The 14,386-nt window shown below is 36.0% G+C and overlaps 1 long non-coding RNA gene across 1 annotated transcript; it reads left to right on the top strand.

Annotated features, from left to right (window-relative positions):
* The first annotated feature begins 9,537 nt into the window (after positions 1-9,537).
* On the top strand, positions 9,538-10,668 carry LOC126694906 (uncharacterized). The gene is made up of 2 exons (XR_007645926.1): positions 9,538-9,763; positions 10,054-10,668. It is a non-coding gene; the product is annotated as an uncharacterized LOC126694906 (long non-coding RNA).
* Positions 10,669-14,386: the final 3,718 nt, after the last annotated feature.

Genomic DNA, 14,386 nt, shown 5'->3' with positions numbered 1-14,386 from the left:
TACAAAATAATTGAAATACACATTAAACGATTGTTTGCAAAATAATTGAAATTACACACACAAAAATTAAGTAGCAGGAGTGTCAACAGGATTCCCGTCATCTCTCTGAGGCTTTGGATTGTCAACATCTACAAGCATAGTTGGAGGGTTGGAAGCAGGAGTATGAGGACAATTGGCAGCAGGTTGGGTAAGAACAACGACGTCTTTGTCATTGGGAGGAGGATGGGACTCAAGGGAGCCGTCACCTTCATCATCCAACGTAATCCCAGATAAGTCCAGCTCGGGGAAAACTGACACAACTTGTTTAAGGCAATCATCAAACCCAGTGCCATAATACTCAGCACAAGAGTCAATGAATGATTGCGACGCCTTAAATTCCTGGATAGCATCAGCCCCGGCCATCCCCACCTTTTCATGCAGATCCATCACCTCCTGCTTCAGCTTTTCCCTCTGACGATCAGCCTCCTCCAGATCCCCCCTGACTTCCTTCAGCTCACTATTTAGCGTGCGGATAGCCTCCTTGTATTGCCCCTACTCATTCATCAAATTTGTGTTATGTTTCCTAACCCGGGTGACGACCACTTCCTTGGCAACACACCTGTCCTGAAATGCCTTAACATGCACCAAGGCCTGAAAAAGGGTGCAGTCGTCAATTTTTTTTTTAAAAAAAAAAAGGGGGGGGGGAAGAAAGATAAAGTTAACCAAGGAAATGGGTTTACCCAGGTAAGGTCAAAAAGAGTTAATGCCCCCAGCTTCTCCATGCCCAACTCAGCACAAGGATTCATATCCGTTAGCTTTATAAGGGACTGTACTTCCTCGATGGTATAGTCCTTGTGGGTAAGAAGGCAACGGGGGCCTTCAGTGACGAGACCTGTTGAGGTCATCAACCCCTTACCTGCACCATGACCTGGCTTAGGAGAAGGCTTCTTGGAGTGCACATCCCCAGAGTTAACGGCTACCTTTTTAGGTGGACGGTTGTTCTCCCCGTCAGTCTTCCTTTTGGTCGAACCCTTAGAGACGGCCTTAGGGGCTGACGAAGATGTCCTCTCTTGACCCTTAGCCTTTTTTGCTTCTTCCTTCTTACAGGCGGCAGCTGCCCTCACCCTTTGCTTAGCAATATCCATTTCTGTGAAAGACAGTAAACGTTCATTAGAAAAATAGACGATAAGAGAAAACCTGACGAAGATGGTGGCAAATCTACTTACGACGACAAGAATACTCGTCCAATCTTCGAGCTTCAGGCATCGGTTCCGGGCCCCCGCAGAATAAATGGAGGGTGTCAAGGGTGATTAAGTCCCTACACTTTCGCTGCTCGAATGGAATGTCAAAATCCCAACGGATGAACTCCTCCTGTTCGTCAGTTATGTGAGGACGGGTATTAGCTGAAATCAAGGGATAAACAGAGTTAGAAGCATCACCACAAAAAAAGGGAAAAATAGTTGATGGGATTAACCTGAATCCCTGAAAAAAACCCAAGTCTTGTCAAAGTAACCATGAGGCAACGTCTCCCATTCCTCTTGACGACACACCCGATCCGTCCCCTCAACAAAGAAATACCTACTTTTCCAGTTCCTATTAGAATCTGGCATATCCGATACTAGCCTCAAACCTTTCTCCCGAGCATTAAAATGGTACGTCCCCTTAGAAGATGCGATGTGATGAGGTCTGTAGCAATAAAAGAACTCGTCCAAGGTAAGCTGACGGTTTCCTCCACTCAGACGACCCCATAGGATTTCAGCACTTATAAATATTCTCCAAGCATTCAGAGCAATTTGACTAATGGACAGGCCCAGAAAATCAGCCAACTGATGATGCAAGGTCGTCGGCGGCAATCTAAGCCCCGCAGCAAACATGGTATCGTACATGCCAACATTAGCGATTCTCCCCGAGTAACATCTCTCGTTCTCCCTAGGGAGACAGATTGGGATATGGTCTGGGATCTGATAACGAGTACGCAACTCCTTAAAAACCTTATCACTCATAATAGGTAAAAACTTGTTGATGACCCAATCCTCAGGGCGAATGAAAGGACGGTTATCCCCGAGACCCTCTGAGGTCCCTTCACTGGATTCCTCGTCACCATCATCATCATCCCCGTCACTTCCACTTCTCTTTTTTCCCTCTTCTACTTCGTCCGGCCCTCCGTCTTCTGCCTCCTCACTCCCCTCAGCATAACTCTCAACATTGCCGTCGGGAGATTGGGCCGACGCCTCTCTCTCTCTGATGAAGGTGAGAAGTCCTCTGACTCATCACCCGAACCAAAGGCCTCGTCGTAGCCCGCTCCTTCACGAACTAACGACTTATCACACGACGCGTCACTTGACATCTGATTACCTATAAGTGACAGATCCAATCTAAGTACCTAAGTTGACGTCCTCACTAAGGAATTATTCAGCCATAAGCAAAAATGCAAAAAAAAAAAAAAAAAAAAAATGGAACTTACTGGTAAGTTAGCTTTCTGAAGAAGAACGGCCTTAAGGATAGCGACGGACAAGCTGACGGAAGTAAGGGATGAGTTGACAAAATTAAGGGCGACGGGCTTTCTCTCTCGAAGATCAGCAAGGATGAAATAGAGAGAATGAGGAGGAGGCACCATATATATATAGAGTAGAAGTGCGCGGAAGACGAAGCGATGCCTTCGTCAAAAGCGGAGCCAATGAGAACGTGCCATTTGTCCAGAGCATTAAATGTACGGCGGCTCGAGGAGTTCCCTGTAAATGATTTTCCCGCTCCTCTAAAAAATAAAATATAATAATAATAATCAGTTAATAAAAACTTAACTCCATAACCTGTCAGTCTAAAAAGTGACGAGAATATGGAGTAGGGGGCAACTGATGTGGATAAAAATAGAGATTACACACAATAAGACACAAGCCGACGGTTAAAAGCGGACGGATATAATTAAACCCGTCAACCTTGATTTACAGGTATTGACGAAAGGAATATTTAGGAAGAGGCACCCGCAAGGCATACCCAAGGACTGACGACATCATGAAGCTAATGGGGTTAAGGCTGATGGCGTAAGGTAAGCTGACGACCTTAGTAAAGGATTGCTTGCCATCCACGATTGCATATATAAAGAAATGTCTTGCTCTCCACGTTTAGTGATACCCGAAGGGATTCCTATATGGAAAGGATTCCTCAAAATATGCCCAAGAAGACTCCTATAAGGAAAAGACTTCTAATCCAAGGAAAAGAGGTCAACCCTCTACAACTATAAAAGTCCAAGTACCCTCACAAACCAAGGTATGCATAATTTACCCTCTCTAGCACTCTAGAGTTGTGAGAATAGTTCTAACTTGACCTTCGAAGGGTATTGGGCGGGCACCACACCGGTGCTCTTTATTAGGTCTTCTCTTTTTGTTGTGCAAGTGCTATTTCGAGTGTGCGAGGACTGTGTCGCTTACTGGTGATTTTTTCGGCATCATCAAATATAATTTTTCTGAAACTTGATAAACATACAAACACAAAAAAAAAAAAAAAAAAATGGAATAAGGAAATTTCAATCTTTTTTACTATCAAACACAAAATGAAAATAAAAGTTTTATACCTTCCAAAGCATTGAAATGAGAAAATTTCAATATTTTCCTCTCAAGCAAAACCTGGATGTGAAAATCAAATAAAGACGTTTTTTTTTTTATTTTTTTTTTATTTTTTATGCACTAAGAAATTTTGTTTCTACTACTATTAGTTTGGCTTTTTGCATAGTAGAGCTTATATTTGCAAAATTCTGACCGCAGACTCTTTTCTATTTTAGGGTTAAAAAATAGGTATGATTCCTTAGGTAAATTACATTAGGTTTCTTAATTAAATTCAAACTCAGGATAATATTAAATTTAATTATCTTGCAAAAATATAAAATTATTTGTATTTTATATGGTCAATACAATCATATATGTTTGAATTCAATTGAATAATCTATTAAATTCTATTTATGGGTTTGAGTTCAAAGAGGCTAAAATGGCCAAATACAATCTTTGGTTGAAATATTTAGCAATCTACCACTTTTTGTGAAATATTTAGTAATCTACCACATTTTTAAAACTCGAGTTCATGAAACTCAAAAACTTGAGTTTCATAAAAACTGCCACGATGGCACCTGCTGACATTGATTGTTTTAATTAAAAAATGCTATGTGAAACTCAAGTTTGCAAATCTTGAGTTATTTGTACTATGTTACTCGAGTTTACAAAACTCGAGTACCATAAAACTACACTGAACAAAACTTTTATAACACCTTACTTCTAGACGACTTTTACAATACCTTACTTCTAGAGGTACACACTATGATTGACTTGTGCTTTTTAGTTACACACTTCACTTCACCTATGAGACACGTCACTTCACAAGTCATGCGGCATGGCCATCATCCTTGCTTTCTTTACTACACTTCACTTGTCCTTCACTACACTTGCACACACTTGAAGGGTTCGATTTAGTTATACCTTGAAGGGTATGGTTTAATTGCAAAATAGTTCACTCATTAAGTTTCAAACAATCTAACCAGAGCCTCACTTTCTCTTTCACTCTTATTGGAACTCGAGTTTAGCACGTACCACACTTGTGCTTTCTTTAGTCTAAGGGTGAGTTTGGTTCAGCTTTTAGAAAAAATGCATAATGAAAAAGTGGAGTTTGTAAAAGTGCATAATGTAAAAAGTGGAGTTTCAAAAAGCTGAGTGTTTGGTAAAAGCTGTTAAAAAGTGCATAATGAAAAAGCTGAGTGTTTGGTAAAAGCTGATAAAAGTGGCTTTTTGAGAGGTAAATGACCAAAAAGGACAATGTATATATAAGAGAATTTATTTCAAATTTTTTTTTTTATGTGAGTTTGTTTCATACTTAAATCAATTACTTCTTCATACTTAAATCAAATTTTCTCTTTCTAAAAAAATTATTTTTTTCTTACCAATATTAGCTAATAATAATTTACCACTTAAGATTTATTGTGAAAGTATTGTAAAAATATTGTGATAAAAATCGATAGTAATTTTAATTTTAACATACTAGTAAAATTATTTTTTTCTCTTTCTAAAATTTTTTTTTTCTCACAAGTATTAGCTAATAATAACCTACTACTTAACATTTATTGTGAAAATATTGTGACAACATTTCCTTTTTTTTCATTTTTTTTCTCCTCCATTCACTGACCGCATTTCCTTCTTTTTTTTTTTTTTTCCCTCTTTTTTTCCAGTCCACACACGTACCCACTCTTTTCCTTTTTTTTCCTTCTTTCCTTTCTTTTTCCATATCACTTCTTCCAGTTCCAAGCTCTAGAACGTCCCAGGAGCTCTCCTTCTTCCCTTTTTTTTTTTTTTTTTTTCTTTTTTTTTTTTTTTAGCTTAGCTCTTCACTGCAAGATTTTTTCCCTCTATCCCATCAAAACACACAAACTTAAAGGTCACACACACTACACCATTTGATTCTCATCAAACGAAGATAGAGGGGAAATCCAAAAGGGAGGAATGGGTCAGATCAGTGCTTGATCTCTGCCTTCACCGCTACCTGTCTTCCTCTCCACTGTTGCTTGATCTCTTCCCCACTGCCAACGACATGCGGCGGAAATGGGTCAGCTCGTTTTTTTTTTTTTTTTTTTTTTTTTTTTTTTTTTTTTTTTTTTTTTGCTCTGATTTCATTATTGGGTTTATTTGTAAAATTGTGTAAAATTGGTTTGATTTTGTTAATTTTGTGTTTGGATTATCAAATGTTGAAATGGGTTGTGGTGGTAGACTGGTGATTGTTGGGTGGTACTGTGTTTGTATTTGGTTGATATTTTCTTGACCGATGTTGGTCTGTAACAGAGGAGCAAAAATATGAGGGAGAAGAGAAAAGGGCAAAGTTTATTGAAGGGCAATTACGTAATTGCAAACTGAACCCCAACGGATACATTAAACGCGCACCAGCTTTTAACAAAATGGACCGATGTTCCTCCATAAACTCAAACGCGCATTCCTTCACAAATATAAAACGCAACTTTTACCAAAAAGTTGCGTTTTATATTTACCAAACACTGTTTTTGGGCTGGCGTTTTTGAAAAAGCGCTTTTTCGGCTTCAAATGCTGAACCAAACGGGCACTAATTCTTTTCTTCTTTTCCTTCAACTTTTCTTCACTTTAGCATGTCCCACACGCATAAGGCCAAATCAATTTTTAAAGGAACTCGAGCTTCAAGAGCTCAAGTTTCATATTAGAGGGAACTCAAATTTTTTAAAACTCGAGTTTCACATGGACATTTAAATTATAAAATGCCAAATTAGCTTCAGTCACCACATCACATTTTTTTTGGAACTCTATTTTCATAAACTTGAGTTCTACATAGAACTCGATTTTCATGAACTTCAGTTTTAAAACAGCGGTAAATTGCTAAATCTTTCACAAACAGTGATAGATTGCTAAATATTTCATCCAAAGATAGTATTTGTCCATTTTAACTGGTTCAAAGATCAAGGAAAAGAAAGAAAGAAACACAGTTCAAATCACACGCAAAATTTAGGGAAAATGATGAGTGTTTGACGTGTCAATTTGATTTTCTTCTTATTGCACGGTGCACCGTTCTGATAACTGCCTTAGTTGTTGTTGGGCTATGCTTGGATCGAATCTTAGGCCATTACGAAATCTGTGCGTTCACAAGTCCCGGAGTCCCATGGTCTGGGTCTTCAAAGGCCCAATAGTTGCGAGATTGAGATCTAGTACCAACTGGGCCACGACTCGTTCAACTGGGCCATGGTCTGGATCTTAATAGATTATACAACCAACCAAGTTGTGAATTGTGATTATACCAAATTTGAATCAATTAGAATCATAAATTAAGATATAAAAAAATAATTAAAAAACAGAATGGATTAAAATATAAAGATAATGCTATTTAAACATGTATAATATCTTGATGACATGCGTTATATCTTGATGAATACATTACACAGCCAAAAGGAAGGCTGGTTTTTAACACACAATGAACAAAGATAAAGGGAGAAAATTGTGGTGACTTCTTGGTGGATGATTCTCAACTAATTAACCCCAAATTGATGATCAGGAAAGCTTGTTTCATTAGCATACTCGTTCCCAGATTATCAAACAATACATACATGTCGATAGGAATTGCCGAATGGCGACAAAAGATATTTACAACCATCAAATTAACATCAACATGCCAGTAGTGTCCACCACTTTTGTAAATTAAGCATGAGGAATAGACCACGCCTTTAGAGGGATAGAGAAATCCTTGATTTGTGGATCCGCTAAAAAAAAAAAAATTATATCAATTCGAATTATGGTCTCTGCAAAAGGAATTTATTAAAACTTTCTAGAGGAGATCAAGCATCTTCACCAGATTTAGCATCCAAATGTGGGAAAAAAAATGTACACCAGATATAACTTACTGCTTTAAACCATGATTCATGACTCTGGCACATATGAAGAGAAACTCTAGCATAAGATTGATCATTATCGCATTTTAAAGACCTTAAAAATTCCCCCAAAACCAAGACTTTCAGAAATGATACAAGAGGTTCCTTCATCATAAAAAAATGATACAAGAGGTTCACAAACACACAAGATTTCTTTAAGGGCCCGTTTAGGTTGAGGGGAAAGGGAGGAGGAGTGGAGGAGAGTAGAGTAGAGTTGGCTGAAAATAAGTTAATTTTGAGCTAATTCTACTCTATTCTCTCTCCCTCCCCCTCAATCCAAACAGACCATAAATATTTAAGCACTATAGAGTTACAAGTTGAGAAATGATACAACAGGTTCACAAACACATGAGAAGGTCCTTTAAATTTTTAAGTATTCTAGAGTTACAAGTTTGCAAAGGACAATACTAGGATACGCAAGGTGCATCTATTGATTCAGATGAGAAATAAAATAATTCTAAATGCAAGGCCTCCTAAATTATTAAGCATTTTCACAGTGTATGGAGCATGTTGCACTACAGCTGGTGCACTGTGAGAAATGTGAACCAAGCAGCAATATTTAACTTATAGGGAACTAAAGAGGCTACTAAAAACTTAATGAAAGATAACAGAACATTCAAGTAGCCTTTCCTGAAAGCTTGTTTTTCAAATAACTAAAAAAGTAGCAAAATATAAGGAAAATTAACAATCTATTTGATTTTTCTCTTTAATACTTACTCACATCGTTAATAGCAAAAACAAGTTAATTGCACTGAGTATGTTTCATGATGAAAATATTTTATTTGATTGTAATATCCCTGCTTAACACATTTTGGTACTCAATAGAAAATATTTTTCAAAGCCTCATCATGTGCATGACAATGAAGCATAGGTTCTAGTAAAACAGGTCATATCAACTTGGAAAGCAAATTTTCTGCGTTAAAATTATGCAAATCTCGAATATTACTATCTGCATCTTTTTTAAGCTTCTTGTTCTCCACATTAATAGTGGAGAGAAATTTTGTGACTATATGAGGAGCAAAAATACATGCATCAACAAGCAAAGCACAAAATTTACTAACATAATCATTTTTGTAATCATTTCTCCCTTTCACCTTTTTTTATTTTATTTTTTATTTATAAAATTTATCAATAACTAAAAATGGTTCAACTAATATTATTGAAATGAACAATGCTGCATTTCTCAATGAGGTGACTCATTAATATAGCCTTTCATCTAAAATGAGTTTTGATTATTTCAAGATTGATATGTTGTCTCTTGGGTTGAGTAATGGATTGCTGATTTAATCTTGAATTGAACGCATATGAAATTATTTATGGCAATAATCAAATATCCACATTGAAGAATACCCAACTTCTATAGAGTTCGCATTGGTTGTTTTGAGAATGAATTTACATCTATTAGCTTGAGATAAACCAAATTCGATATAATGTAATTCACAAATCCAGCTCTATTAGAGGGAGGAATAGAGAAAGTAGAAAAGGACAAGAAAGAAAGGAAAAGGAATGGGAACAAATTATATATTCAATGACGAATACAAACACCCTAAGGGTCTGTTTGGTTGGAGTAGTGGAAAAGTGGGAGGATAGACAATTTTTAGTTTTCCCTCTTATGTGTTTGGTTGGAGGGATGGAAAAGTGAGAGAGTGGAAAACTTTTTTGTTTGGTTGGAGAGAAAAAGGGAAAGATGGAAAATATAATTTATGTAATTGACTATTATATCCTTGTTACATAATAGGTAAAAAATAGATTTATTTGTACTCATTAAATAATATAAAATTTACCACATTATATGTATAAATTTATGTTATTATTTTTATTATTATAATGTAAAAATTATAATAACGTACAACTTGATCACGTCACATTGAAAAAAAAAAAAGAATTATTGTAAGTTATTACTGATTTTAATTTGAACATATCACTTAAATATTTTTTTTATCCATATTAGTTAGTAACAACCCACAACTTAAAAATTATTATAAAAATATTGTACTAGCATTTCTCAATTTTAATTTTTTATTCTCTATTTCATTTTTCCCTTATCTTTCTTTTTTCTTTTCTTTTTTTTTTTTCTTTTTTTTTCATCCACACGTTTCTTTTCTTTTTTTCTCCTCCACACCTTTCCCTTATCTTTATCTTCACTTTTCTTTTTTTCTTTTTATCTGGCACTTCGTCTGGAGCCTTCTTCTCTTATCTTCACTTCTCTTTTTTCTTTTCTTCTCCTTCTCTTCTCTATCCCTTCGTCTGGAGCACTATCTTCAATCTCCACTTTTTTTTTTCTTTTCTTCTCTAACACTACGTCTACTCCAAAGCATTCAAGAAGCACCACTGCATGTCCTCCTCCCACCGAGGCTCAGATGGGTCAGCCTTGCTCTTTTTTTCTTTTTCTTTTTTTTTGTTCTAATTTGATTAGTTTTAAAATTGTGATTTGAGTTTGTATTTTGATTGAGAGCTCCATCAATTTTGTATATGGGTTTGATTATTTATATGAATTTGTATATGGGTTTGATGACTTTGGATCTAGATTTAGAACGATTTTGATGGTTTTGTGGTGTGTCTATGATGATTTTGGGTTGGGTTTTCCTGTGAGTTTTGATTAATTTTGAGTTGGGTTTTTCTTGATTTTGAGTTGGGTTAAATTTCTGTGCTAGGTTTCGGTGTTTGGTGGTGGTGCTGGGTTTGGCGGTTGGGTGGTTATTTTCTGCTTCCTTTTTCTTATTCTGCCGCGCTGGGTTGTTGTAGACGTTGGGAGAGGGTATTTGCTGTAAAAGTGCTTTCACAGCACTTTTCTCTCCAGATTTTCCTCCTAATTTGGGAGGATGAAAATTGTGGGCCCGGGAGAGAAAATTTTCTCCCGGGTTTTCCTTCCTTCCCATTTTCCTTTTATTGCCAAACAGTGGAAAACACTGTTTTCTACCCTATTTTCCTCCCTATGCTTTCCATCCTCCCTATTTTCACCCCAACCAAACACAGTGTAAAGGAAAGCTGGTTATCAACACAAAAGCGAAAACATGAAGCAAAAAGTATGCCATATTGATGACCAAGATGCTTGTATCATAAGCATACTTGTTCCTAGATAATGAAACTACCCATATAGAGCATGTTGGCAGCAATAGTTACAATGGAATGGATGTTCGCAAGATGTGCACCAATTTAACAATTTTGTGCACCAATTTTGTACATTAACCACAAGGTACATGCTGCTACAGTGCTACGTTTTCCCAATTATTGAGGAATCATAAGATCTGACTATAATCATTGCAAAATCAATGTTTCAAGGTATCCAAAGAAGATCGAGTAAATTCACCAGATTTAATGTAAAAAGACTTATTAGGATCGAAATGTACACAACATAAAACAATTCCCTATTTTTGTGTTCTCCACCGGCGAACAGAGAAGAAAAGGAAGAAAAAGAAGAGGATACAAGTTAATGTTGAAAATTGATAGAAAGTGGGTATCAAAAGAAATTAGGTAGAAGAGATAAATTATTACAGAAGATTGTGGCAGTTAGTCAAAGAGGAACACAACTTCATAACATAAAAGAGTTTATAATTAGCAAATAAGAACAAAATCACAAAGAATTACGTTTGAGAGTGAGGTTCTCCTTGCTCGCACTCACACACACCACGGAAACATTTTATGTCGGGTTCAGCTTCTCAACAAATCCTATATCAAAACAAATTAGCCAGAGGATCAATTACTACAGAAGATTGTCACACTTAGTCATAGAGGAGCACGCGTTAATAACACAGCAAAGTTCATATTAATTAGCAAATATGAAAAAAAAAAATGAATAAAATCACACAAAAATTTCTTAGCCATAAATCCTTTTTAAGACCAAAACAGCAAGAGAAACCACTCGCGAAACCATTTTACAGTAACTATAAAGCATAAACTTACAGGGAAGATATGATAAATAATTGGTTGGCCCAATCCAAAAAGGGGTATTCAAATGATTTTAGAAAATGGATTAGAGAAAATAAAAGAAAGATTAAAGATGAGTCCATAAAAGATAAATAAATAAAAATGTGAGAATGAAGAGAAAGACACACCTTAATTCTAAATATGCTAAAAATTGTTTATCCCATTCCTTCGGATCCCAGAAGAAGGGTTGAAGGACATTCTTAGTGTCCTGACAGTCCAACGACTGCCACCATTCTTTATCTGCTTCAATCTCTTTAAGAAAAGGGGGAGGAGATAGTTGTCCATTAAGAAGCGGCAGAGAGAGAGGGAGTCTCTTCAGCTTTTGACATTCAATTATCTCAACCCTTTCAAGAGAATCACAAACTATTACTTTTCTGCTACTACAAATGGTCTTCAATTCTGGTAGGTCCCGTAATTCCAAAGTTCTCAATCTAGGGAGAGTGATTTTGGTAGTGACTATTCCCTCCTTTTCTCTTCCTTCAAATTCATCAAATACTTCTGCTATTATTTCCTCTAATTGTCCACAATTGCGGACCTCGATCTCTTCCAGGTTGTGCAAGTGTAAATTTGATTGAAATTTCTTTAATCATTTCTCTGTATTTATGTGGGTTTATTTGTAAGGGATGAGTGTGAGAGATTGGTGAAGAATCAAGCGTTAAAAGAAGAATTAGTGCAGTTCGTGAGTAACTCGTGAGAAGCTCGCCAGTAGAGCAACTCACGAAAGGTCACATGTGAAGCACATGACTAGAAGCTGAAAAGTCATGCCAAGCTGTCAAATTCACGAGTACTTCATGAGAAAGGCCATCTCGTGAGGTACCCACGAAACTCTCTGTTTGGCAAAAAGAAAAAGTGCTTTACCAAATTCTTTACCCACACTATATATACCCTCATTACCCACGAAATGTAAAGAGTGCTTTTTAGAGAGAAAACCCTAGCAAAAACACTTGAGAGTTAAAGATTGTCATACCTACAATCATCTACACATTTTCTCTTAGTTTTCCTCAACTCCTACCTCTCCATCTCTACATCCTTAAGAGGTTCTTAGCCCAAAAAATTACCTCACCCAATCTTAGTGTTGAGTTAAGTTTTGGTGGCTTTGAGAAGTATTGGAAGGAGCCATTAAGCGGCGGATGCAATCGGGTTGAATTGCGGGATCTAGAAAGTTAGTGAAGACAAGACTCCAAGAAGTCTGTTGGTAGTAGGAGCTTGGAGGACTCAAGTACATTGGGTAGACTAGGCTTGGAGGGTCTTTTGTTATTCATGTACTCCAACTTATTCACTAGTGGATCGATTTCGACATGGAGGGTTGTGGAGAGGTTTTTTGCCGAATTCTTCGATTTCCTCTTCGATAACACGTCTTGGTGTTATCTTGTGTTTGCATCTCTCTTCCCTAGTCTTTAAGCTTTTCCTTTATTGTTCATTGTGGTTGAATATGGCTTAGAGTAGTGTTACCGGTTTATTGCGCTCATTTACTCTTGTTCCACACTTTGATAAGTTAGAGTAAAGGCAATCTAGCCGTAATTTTTAATTTGGAGTCTGAACAAGCTTTAGTGTTTTCACACTAATTGAGCTTTCATTTGTGTTTGCTGTAGATTTTTGTGCCTTCAGTTATGTTTTTGGTGTTCTTTATTGCTGGGATTTTGGTTTTGTTTTGGGATTTTTGTAGAGAGGTTTGGCTGCTGTTTTGTGTTGGTGAAAAATGGAAAAAGGTGGGATTTTTCCAAGTTTTTTGGGTTTTGCTTTTGGTTATGTTCCTTTTTTATTTGCTAGCTATATGGTGGTTGGGATTTTTGGGTTGGTGATGATAGAGATCAGGGAGAGGTGATGGAAGGAAAATCAAGATCATAAAGGGGAAAGGCTGAGGTTTAGCCGTAGGAATGAGTAGGTTTCTTGGGCTTTTGCCTCTGAAGGGGCTGCTGCCGATTGTTCTTATCTCTTTTTTCGGACTCAAGGAAAAAAATGTTTTTATATGGCATTAAGAAGGCTGCCACCACAGCCCTAATGGAATTGGATAGGAATGACATTGGATAAGAGTGAGAGTCATGCAAACAATTGGGACATACCTTGACTTATCTGTAAAATGAACTATACACTAAACCTGGATTGCAGTGCACTTAAAGAACTATATGTACTTTAAATCAACAGTTAATAATTTACAGTAAAATCTTGTCATGTTTATTAATTAAAAGAAATTAACTTGATTTTTTAAATAAACCACATGTATGACCTAATAAAAAAAAATAGATTGACCAAATTGACACGCAGTTTATGAAAATCAATTAAATTTCTTGATCAATTCTGGTGCATGATCCTTACTATCGTGCTTGATTAAAAAATCTCAAGATGGTACCAATTTTCCATGAAAAATCATACTAAAATTTTGGCACACGTTCCATAGAAAATTACGTACTTTTTTCACAATTAAAATGCAACACGGGTAATTTTATTCAATTAGTGATATCTCATTCCGACCAAGTTTGATTTTTGCCTATGACTAGTCAAATTAAAGAGAATTTCATAATCTTAAATGTAGCACCAAAATTAATCCAATCACATGGTTAAATTTCAATTTAAACTCAATCAAATTTAGTCAACCACATAAAAATTGATAAAAATCAACAAAAAATGAGGTTTAACCATTAAAACCATGAAATCCTTTAATTTAGAGCTAAAACTTCTATAGAAATTTAGAACCGAACAAAATACAGTATCAATACACACAGAAAAACATATATATATATATATATATAATGATTTTGTATAGTCCAACACAAATTAAATCATATTACCTAAGTTAGTTTAAACTTATCTTATTCTCAAGAAAAGAAAAGAAAAGAAAAAAAAAAACCCTTAAACTTATCCCTTATTCTAAGTTCAATTTGACTATGATATGTTACACTTCAATCCATGATACTTCTTAAATATACAAAAATATGATAGGAATAACATAAGAAATAAAATAGATAAATAAAATAGGAAAGCAACTGAGCCTTTCCTTTGTACTTTAAAACAAATCCTCAAATGTATACTATAAATTCTACCATTGTAATGATTCTTAAA

This window comes from Quercus robur, chromosome 8 (genome assembly GCF_932294415.1).
Source record: "Quercus robur chromosome 8, dhQueRobu3.1, whole genome shotgun sequence".
NCBI classification, from domain to species: domain Eukaryota; kingdom Viridiplantae; phylum Streptophyta; class Magnoliopsida; order Fagales; family Fagaceae; genus Quercus; species Quercus robur.
Note: the sequence above shows the minus strand (reverse complement) of the source record. Positions and strands in the feature narration are given on the sequence as shown.